The 10,918-nt window shown below is 34.2% G+C and overlaps 1 long non-coding RNA gene across 1 annotated transcript; it reads left to right on the top strand.

Moving 5' to 3' along the window:
• The first annotated feature begins 1,084 nt into the window (after window positions 1–1,084).
• LOC131383204 (uncharacterized) lies at window positions 1,085–10,529 on the top strand. The gene is made up of 4 exons (XR_009213026.1): window positions 1,085–1,189; window positions 2,745–2,890; window positions 8,515–8,616; window positions 10,333–10,529. It is a non-coding gene; the product is annotated as an uncharacterized LOC131383204 (long non-coding RNA).
• Window positions 10,530–10,918: the final 389 nt, after the last annotated feature.

Genomic DNA, 10,918 nt, shown 5'->3' with positions numbered 1-10,918 from the left:
TCACAAATGAAAATATACAGTGAGAATAAGTGTTTCTGATAAAATAAATTAGCTTCTTAATTTAGCAATAAAACAAAAGTTTAAAGATTCCAAGATTGAGGTTTTAGAATAAAAATACAGAGTATACATTTTTATTTACTTAAAATAGAGATCTCAACTATTAATGGCTTTCAAAAGTCTTTAAAACTTTTTTCCAATAATAATATATTACAACATAAGCAATTATGTTTATAGGAATTTTTTTAAATTAAGATATTCTTTTTTCCATTTATAGATTTTCTAGGTCATCTGTAATTTCCCTTTGAGAATAATTTTGCTGCTTACATAAAGGTTTTTTGAGTAGATTATTATTTTACTTGCACAAAAGCAAAGTGTTAACGTGTTACAGCTACTCTATCTATAGTAGCTTCAACTTAAAAAAATGTGTACCCTCTGAATCTAAAATAAAAGTTGAAATTATTTTTTTTAAAAAAGGAACCTTTAAAAATGTCATTTTGCAGCAGTCCACTAGATGTCACTCAAGATAAGGTTCCCCCTCTAACAGCCCCAACTCCCCTTTATCTTTTTAAAAAATAACAAAGTAAGCTCTTAATTATTAGCTCATTATTCTTATTTGACAGATATATGGGTTTGTATTAATTCAAATTTTCTTATTTCCCACTGAAGCTTCAGGTGCATGTCTGTTGCATATAAAGAAAACTATAAAACTTTAGGATTAATAATAACTTTGGTTTATATGAAGTACAGGAAACACTAGAGAAAAAATAAGACGGATGTCTTTATTAGAGTGAAGGTTCTGTGAACAAAGCAATTATCTGGAGCATAGCCTTTAATTTCCAGTTAGGTCTGTGCAATTAATAGAAATCAGTTTAAAAAATCAGTCTTACCAATTGTTTTGTATTGATGGGCAAGTTTTATTGATGAATGACTCATAATGTCATATTTGAGTTTGAGTTTGTTTATGTTTTTAAATAGAGATCATCCTAGCAAGATATTTTCTATCGTGAAGAAATTACGAATTGGTATATATTGACAACCTTTTCATCAAAAACTTATAAAATCATCTGCTTAACGTTGTACAAGGTCTCCACTTTCTGGTTTCATAGCAGAACGCGTTACTTGTTCCTCAAGAAGTTTGGGGAGCCATGCTTACAATCTGACATATTGGTATGCAACAGAGAAGACTTAGGTAATAATCAACTGTGCTTACTTTGTCTCTTTAAAATAAATTGCATATCACTTTTTAAAATTGTAGCTTGCAAAAACTTTTTATTTCTATTATACTTTAAGTTCTAGGGTACATGTGCACAACGTGCAGGTTTGTTACATAGGTATACATATGCCATGTTGGTTTGCTGCACCCATCAACTTGTCATTTACATAAGGTATTTCTCCTATCCTTCCCCCAGCCCCCATCCCCTGACAGGCCCCGATGTGTGATGTTTCCTGCCCTGTCTATGTGTTCTCATTGTTCAACTCCCACCTATGAGTGAGAACATAAGGTGTCTGGTTTTCTGTCCTTGTGTTAGTAATGGAAGGGAGGCGTCAATCTTAGAAAAGAAAGAAAGGAGCATGTCTTCTTTCTTCAGTATTCCTCTCTTTTCAGGGGCCACTATTCCATGATCTGTGGTTTGGTTTGGTTTAATTAGGTTTGGTTTGGTTTTTGCACTTTGGCCTATCTCGTCAGAGACACTTCATTGGCTGCCTGATTCTGTTAGTTACTTAAGGAAATTAATTTGATGAATTCATATACAGAGAATGGCTGCGGAAAGAATGCTATTTTTCTTTGTTACCATTTGTTTAACAAGAGTGGAATTTTGAATGCCACTAGAGAAAATATTTTGTGTAGACAGCTATTCAAAAGCTCTCTTGTAGCTTAACATAGGCTATCCTACTTCTTTTTCCTGCAAATTTATTCAATTATTTGTAACAATCAAGTTTTCAAAAACGATTTAAGATGGTTTTCACGGAATGGCTTAAAGATAAGACAAATAAAATTTAGATAAAAATATAAGAATCATATAAGAAATAAAGAAAATTATCTTAAAAAAATCAAGAGCAAAGAATAATGGAGAATAAAATTTAGCTTTGGCCATCTCACAGCTATGGTAAAATGAAGTCAAAGCAATAAAGCTTCTACTCTATGATGTGAGACAGCGCTTTTCTATCTCTGGACTTGTAGAGGCATTTTTCCTCAGGGACAAGACATACCTGTAAGGCCAGCAATAATGAAGGAAAAGGAATAAATATCTCTGGCTTAGGTGCTGGATTGTTCATGTGAAATGGGTAAACGCAGCAGAGAAAGTTAAAATCCTTAACCCATGAATGACATCACTGTAGTCTACATATGCAAAGAACTAATTAGAATTACTTTTATTGTTCCACTTTTAGTGAAAAAGTAAAAAGGGGAGTATATTAAATCATTTGTTTGACTTAAGTGCTTGAAAACCTTATTGTTGAAGCATACTATCATATTTTTAAATGAAATTCAAAATAGCACTTTGAGGTTTTCTACTCTTTGTTTTCTATTTAAAAATTTACTTTCTACCACTTTAGATTAGATCAGCAGTTTTAGGCTTTTCCTATAATCTAACACATGAAGGAATATAGTATTTTTGAGGTTTGAACTAAGATGCTTTAATTAATTTGATATGTCTTTGAAATGATTTGTCAAGGTCCAATGTTTCCTAAAAGTATGTGTAGCTATCGTCCAAAATTGTTTTTTCTTTCCTCCGATTTTACAGAATGATACATTGGTGAAGTCCAGTAATTCAAGTGTTTGGCTAACAATCATCAAGGCCACAAAAACCCAGCCTCTGCTCTTGGCAGTATCAGGAACTTCATGGAATACATCACTTTCAAATTGCAGCTGCAAATGGTCTTGTTAAAGGTAATTCAGCAACATGAGTCAAGATGTTGCCTTGACACATAATGGAGGAGATTAGACATAATGCATTTCTTCAGTAAACCACTCCACCTGTTTTTATTAATTATGCAGTCCTCTCTCAGGCAATTTTCCAATGTTACATAGACAACTAAACTCACATGGACCGAAAGAGAAAAAAAAATTCTGATTGGAATCAAATCAGTTGAACTTATTATACTGAGACTGAAAGATAGAAGAGAGAATAGGGAGAAAAGTTTTAGAAATATGTATTTCAAAGAATGGTCTAGTTACCAGCATACTTAGAATCCAAAAGAAAAAAGAAAAAACACAAAATTAATGAAACTAAAAGTGTGTTAAGATTCTAAGAATGTGTTAAAATTCTAGTGTTACTCATGAATTGCAGATATACTTCTAATGGATATAGAATACTACAAAGGGCTTGAAGCGTGTGAAAAGGGAGCCTCAGTCATTATAATCTCATATAGTAAGTGAAGAGTTAAGGGTTTTGAAGAAATGTATTTAGTCCCCATGCATGTCTCCAGAAAAATGCACAAGCATACAAGATATGCATAAAATAGCTTAGAGCATACATTTTGAATTGGCTTCCAGATTTGTTTATAAAAAATAAGCACAAACTTATCGAGGGTGTCTTTGTATTCATCCCACAGAGCCTCAAAGGGGTTCATCCTACAAATGTGTAGGCCCATCAGCTGTGACTCTTTTGTCTGTCCTCTATGTCTTGCTAGTAATATACAATGAGTATAATTTGTAGATATTTACAGTCATATTTTAATACAGTTTAGAGAAAAAATTTAGAGATGCATGATGCAATCTACTTCTTAGTATGGAAAATAATATCTATTTTAAGTATTTTAAATAACTTCATATTAATTAGGCCAATATACCCGACGTTAATTTTAAATACAAGCCAAAGTCATATTTTAGCTAATAGTAGATAATCTCTTCATCCTTGATGAGGAGGATTTTTAAAACTTTTTGTAATTATTTATTAGGAAGATACCTTGACATGCTAATGAAAATATGAAAATAAGTTATAATTACCACCCTTATAAATATGTAGTGAATTTTAAAGTTCATATTTTAATAATGGGATACATCCATGGTGGATTGAAATGTATTGCTAAAGCAGACTAACAACAATACTATTTTATAATTATAGTTCAATTTATCTCAATACAGTTTATGGACATTTACTAATAACTAGGTACTGGGGATACAAAATTGAATAAAGCTGGGATTTCGCTTCAAGTTGCTTATTTCAATCGTGGGTAATGTCATGTAACGAACGAATGACAAAGGGAGAAATGTACAGAATATAGCGTGAGATCACAAAAGAGTACAAATTAGTTCTGTTGTTGGTGTCAGAGAAAAGGTATTTATGTCAGGCTTCAAAAAATGGCTCAGAACGAGCTAGGAAGATAAGACAGTTAAAGGTATCCCAGGCAGAGAACTCTGATCAAGGCATCTTGTCATTCTACAAAGACAAATCTATTTAATAAAAGGCTGGGGAGAAATCATGGTGAGGCAGAAGAAATAGGTTAGAAACAAGTTACATAAGATCTTCTGTGCTCTGTTAGGGAATTTTGAATTAATTCTGTAAGAAGTGGGAAATTACTAAAGATTTTAGTGCTGGTAAATGGCCTACAGTAGCTGGAGACAAATTGTGGTGCTGTGCTGGGGAAAAAAATTGATGAATGGAAATATGTTTATTGTGGAATATTTCAGTCTGGAGAGAGGCCATCTGAAAGAAAATGAAGGAATTTCTAGTTGGGGGGTCTTGAGTTCGCAAGTTGGTGTAATAGTTGACTAATAATATAAATTTGGGCAAGGTTATTGGTGCTTCCAAGCCTAACATACTCACGTGGAAAATAATGGTGAGTGAGACCTACCTAAAAGGTTGTTGTGAGGCTTGGATGAAGAAAAATAATGTTCATATATAGGAGGGCTGTTAATTATTAGTTCTCTTTCTTAAAAATGATCTGGACCGTTTAACTCCTAATCTGTAACTAAAATGATAATCTTTGTTTTAAAAGATTGCTAAACTAGGACATCCATAACCATAGATATCCAGTATTTGGTTTCTATATTTTTACTCTTTAATTTTTTTAAAAATTTCTTATAGCTATGATAAAATTCCTTAACAAGTATATTAATTTTATTTCTTCACCTTTAGTTATAAGAGAGAATGGAAAAAACAAATGACGATACTACTCAGTGAAGTATTATTTGTGAATGTGAAGGTAGTGATAAAAAGTCCTTTTTAGCTTTCTTTTCAGAGTAAGCAATCCCTCTTTCAGTGTTTATGTAGGGGTGGTCTAAGTGAGCTAAATATCAAAATCACAGGGGAAATTTAAGTGTGTGTTTCTGGACCTAACCCCAGACTTCCTGAATCAAAATATCTGGGTCTAGGATGCCAAAATTATGTGTTTGTCATCTCAACAATTTTAATACTCACCAATATTTGGGAGCTATTGCAGTATTTTCTTTCTCCTTCCCCCTTTCTTCTTTTTCTATCCCCGAGATTAGTATCAACTTTAAATTAGTTTTAATGATTCTCCTGGATCTCCTTTTGTTATAATTCCTCCTTTATTTTAATTTGCATCATATAGAAATGTTACATCTGTACCACTATAATCAGGTAAGAGAATAAAATGGTGGCAGTGAGTACGGAATTTCACACTATTTACATTTTGTAGTCTGGCATATGCATTAAAAAAATCCCAGTTTTTGTTTCTTTTTTTTTTTTTTCAGACAGGAGTCTCGCTCGGTCACCTCACCCAGGCTGGAGTGCAGTGGCGCAATCTCGGCTCACTGCAAGCTCCGCCTCCCAGGTTCAAGCGATTCTCCTGCCTCAGCCGCCAGAGTAGCTGGGATTACAGGCGCCCGCCACCACGCCTGGCTAATTTTTTGTATCTTTAGTAGGGGCGGGGTTTCACCGTGTTAGCCAGGATGGTTTCGATCTTCTGACCTCGTGATCCACCCGCCTCGGCCTCCCAAATCACTGGGATTACAGGCGTGAGCCATGTTTCTTTGTTAATGATAACTACAATAGAAAAGATTTATTGAGTGAACACTGACAATGACCCTATGTGTTAGGGATGTTAGGTGAGGAGACTGAGAAAGGATAACTTAAATAATTTACCTTAGGTCAAAGAGCTAGTAAACTAATATATTTAGGATTCAACCCCCCCAAAAAATCTTCTCTTTTACTCTTTACATTACATCATGTTACCTCCCTATTCTGTCTGGAGGGGGCCATTATATTATTTCCAATCCTCTGACACTGTGACTAGATCAAGATCTGCAAGCGTACTGTCATCAGTGACCAGCATGATGCTAGTATAGGTGTAGGAAGAAGAAAGAGATTGCCTGGCAAGATTTAACTAGCCATCTTATTAAATATCTCTACTCAGTGAGAGCTGAGACAGATAAATATCAAAGAGTGAGTGTCACTTTTAACCAATTAGATCTATCAAGGGCTTATCTCAGAAGAGGATTATGCCTCTGTTAGAAAACTCTAGGATGGCGGCTACATGCTTAGGACAGAGGGATGAGAGAAAATTGTTGGATCACAAAAAAAAAAGATAAATTATATATGGTTTCATGATTAAGGCAGTATATAGACACAAAATGTAAAAATATTACCTGTTGTATCCTAGCCACCCTGTGCTTGAAATGCCAACTAAATGTGACATGGGAGATTGGTGCTTAGGACAATGACTACCTTATCCTCTCTCCCCTTGTAATGAGAGGAATTTCTGGTTGTTTTCTCCATGGAGAAACCACTTATGAAATATTATGATGCTTGGCAAGTTGCCTCACTGGAAGATATTTGGCTAGTCCCTTTCATTCTCTATAAAATCAGAATAACAATAATAACTATGTGTTTGGGGGTACTGTTTTCAATTTTAGCTTTTACTGTTTTTATTGTTATTTTTATATTTATTTAAAGTTGTCAGCCAATGAGCACAACCATCTGGTTCACAAATGTGAAATAGTACAGAGGCTCCTTGACTTAATGGGGTCTATAAATCAACCGTGAGTTCAAAATGTCAAAAAATCCTGTGTCAAAAATGCTGTTAATACAACTAACCCACCAAACATCACAGCTTAGTTTAGCCTACCTTAAATGTGCTCAGAAAACTTACATTAGCCTACAGTTGAGCAAAGCACCTAACAAAAAATTCTATTTTATTATAAAGTGTTGAATATCTCATGTAATTTATTGAACACCGAAAGTGAAAAACAGAATGGTTGTATGAGTACTTGAAGTAAGGTTTCTACTGAATGTATTGATTTTTGATATGGTTTGGCTGTGTCCCCACCCAAATCCCATCTCAAATTGTAGCTCCCATAACTCCCACGTGTTGGGGGAGAAACTCGGTGGGAGATAAATGAGTCATGGGGATGGTTTCCCCCATACTGTTCTCGTGGTGTGAATAAGTCTCATGAGATCTGATGGTTTTATAAGGGGAAGCCCCTTTCTCTTGGCTCTCATTGTCTCTTGTCAGCCACCATGTAAGAAGTGGCTTTTGCTTTCCACCATGATCTTGAGACCTCCCCAGTCATGCAGAACTGTGAGTCCATTAAACCTCTTTCTCTTTATAAATTACTCATTCTCGAGTATGTCTTTATCCGTCGCATGAGGAAGGTGAATACACTTTTGCACCATCATAGAAATGAAAAATTGTAACTTCAGGCCAGGTGCTGTGGCTCACGCCTGTAATCCCATCACTTTGGGAGGCTGAGGCGGGTGCATCACGAGGTCAGGAGTTCAAGACCAGCCTGGCCAAGATGGTGAAACCCCATCTCTACTAAAAATACAAAAATTAGCTGGGCTTGGTGGCAGGTGCCTGTAATCCCAGCTACTCAGGAGGCTGAGGCAGAGATTGTTTGAACCTGGAAGGCTGAGGTTGCAGTGAGCTGGAATAGTGCCACTGCACTCCAGCCTGGGGTGACAGAGTGAGACTCCATTTCCAAAAAAAAAAAAAAAAAAAAAAGAAAAGATTGTAACTTCAACCATCACAAGTCAGGGACCATCTATATTTACTTACTCTTCCACTATATAGAATATTCACACTAAAGAGGATGATCCAATAGGCAACTGCCATTTATTTGAAAAGGAAAATGTAAAGGGTAGGACCTTGACTACTTTCACTGAAATGATGCTAATTTTGTGTCAAATTGATGTTTTATTCTTTATCAGTGTTTTAATCTACCATAGTGTTTGTAACATCAATCTTATAACCATGAGCCTGAAATTACACGAAGCCTTCTTTAAAAGGCCCTGCGTCCTCTTTAAATACTACAGAATCTGCATCTCTTGGAGTAAAACCACATATTAAAAAATACATTTATTTCAGATAATTCCTACTAACATAAAGTTTGATGACTATTGATTCAACCTCTGTGAATCTTTTACTGTGTGTGTGTGTATATATATATATATATAATGTGCATACATATAGATATGTGTGTGTGTATATATATGATGTACACATAAAATAATTTTTACTCAAATAATATCTTGTTTTATTTTCTCAGAATACTTTCTTTTTCAGGTCTGATCTGTATTAAACAGTGTAACATTCTTCCTTTACAAATAGGCATCATCAGACAGACTTTAAGATGATCTGACAATGTCATTTTCCAAGGGACTGATAGAAAGATTGAGTATCATGGAATCAGAACAGACAACAGAGAATCAGGTATCTATCTTTAGAACCAATGATAGACTTGGAGGCTATTTATTCCTTGCCAAAAATCTGAATAAAAGGTAAGACTTCAAAGGTATTGATAAATCTCTGTATCAGTGGGAAAAACTTTAAACAGTCAGGCTGCATCAGGACCGTTTTGTTTGGCTATCTATATATTAAAAAAACATGATTTTTTAAACTTAATTAGTTGTTGGTACTTAAAAATCAGAAGTCTGCAATTACAATGGCAGATTTCCAATCTCCTGTAAAAAATCGTAAATCTGGAAAAACTGTGCCCACATAACCATGCTGAAGCTGAAGACAACCTGTCCCTTTTGGGTGGATGCTCACACTCCAGGGAGCCTCATTCCACACAGGCCAGCTTTGCTCATTTACATTACTCCTTTGGGCACTCAGGTTTGTAACCCTTACTCTAGACATTTTGTATAAGGTCAATTATACCATCTGAAAAAGCAGCAGTTAATACATGTTTGTTAGAATGAATACATGATATATGAATAAGTAAATCTGGAGAACTAAATTTTAAAATTTTAAATCCCAAATCTGAGATTACATTGTCACATTTTTGGTTAAGGACCTTGATATAGTTTGGCTGTGTCGCCACCCAAATCTCATCTTGAATTGTAGCTCCCATAATCCCCTTGTGTCATAGGAGGGATCCAGTGGGAGGTAATTGAATCACGGGGGCAGGTTTTTTTCGTGCTGTTCTCGTGATAGTGAATAAGTCTCACAACATCTGATGGTTTTATAAAGTGCAGTTCCCCTGCACATACTCTCTTGACTGCCGCCATGTAAGACATGCTTTTCCTCCTACTTCACCTTCTGCCATGTGGAACTGCTAGTCCATTCAACTTGATTTTCTTTGTAAAGTACCCAGTCTCAGATATTTCTTCATAGCAGTATGAAAATGGACTAATACAGACCTCTAATTGCTTAGCCACCTAATAATTAGATAACCTAGAACATATAGTTTTTATTTATTATGAAGTTTAACATAAAAAAGCACCCACAGTTATGTCTTTTGCACTTTTATGGAAGTAAATTGTGTTATAAATTTGCTAACTCAAGATAATAATTTTTCTGTAATCCCTAAACTATTATATTATCTATTTCTATTATCTTGTATTTTCCTAATTAGAAAAAGTAAACTTATAGACTTGTATGTTCTAGAGTCAACTTGTTTTCAGTTTGAGGAACAAGAAATTTTATTCTGTGGTAATGACATGTTGTGTTTCTTTATACTGCCATAGTTTGCCATTTCGTTTAGTATAATTTAAAATTTGTTAAACTAGTTTCAGTTACAAAATGTATATTTACCATCCAAATTCAATACTTTTTCCAAAAGGATTTGTTTGAATCGCTATGCTTGTCAATGTATAAGAGCAGTTCGATAATGTATTGAAACAATGCCTTCAATGAGGCTTCTCCTTTTCTTTCTACTCTGTAAGATATTCCAGTGAAAGCTCATAAAACATTTGGTCTCATTAGAATTATATTCCAGCAAAAAAAGTGAGATTTTTTTTTTAACTTTAAGAGTGATAGCTTTTTACAGAATATTTTTTCCAGGTTCTAGTGATCCTTCTAACATAAAATGCTACCGAATGTATAATTGGCTCAGGTCTTTTTCAGGAATTGCAGAAGAAGATTTTTTAAAAAATTGTGAAAGTAGGTCATATTGACTTAATCCTGTCTTTGTTCTTTTAAAAGATTTGGACTGAATCAGAATAAACAGGCAATGCAGACATTCGTTCTCTGAATCACAATCAAGACTCAGTGCTGGAACAGATTTGAGGAACGTATACAATTCTTATCTAAACTAATGTCTGGTATTTAACCAGGTTAAAGTTATTTCTTTTATTTTAATGTGAGAAAAAATTAATAAATAATATATTTTCCCTTCACTACTCAATGTCTCCGTTAGAATTTCATCTGAATTGCATTTATTGAATTCATTTTATTTCTTGACTTGGTGGATTTAAGATTCCTGGCATGCTTTGAAAACATGGCTGAATGCATTTATGAATGAAAGTTGACAAATCCTAGTTTGTTTCTTAAATACATTATTTGTCACAAGCTTTAGAAGAAAATCAATCACAAATAATTTAATGTGGTTGTATTTTCAAATCCCTGAAAAGTGTTGAATGCTATATACCAAACATATATTGGCATATCAAATGTTGCCAAGGAGTCAAACATGACTTTTATAAGAAGTTGCAAGAAAAAATTGAAAATATTTGTAAAAATGAATGTTTTGTCACTCTTTAAGAACCAGAATGCTTTGATCTACATTTGT

Source organism: Hylobates moloch, unplaced genomic scaffold (genome assembly GCF_009828535.3).
Source record: "Hylobates moloch isolate HMO894 unplaced genomic scaffold, HMol_V3 SCAFFOLD_4, whole genome shotgun sequence".
Classification (NCBI taxonomy): domain Eukaryota; kingdom Metazoa; phylum Chordata; class Mammalia; order Primates; family Hylobatidae; genus Hylobates; species Hylobates moloch.
This window is presented reverse-complemented; position numbering and strand designations above follow the sequence as displayed.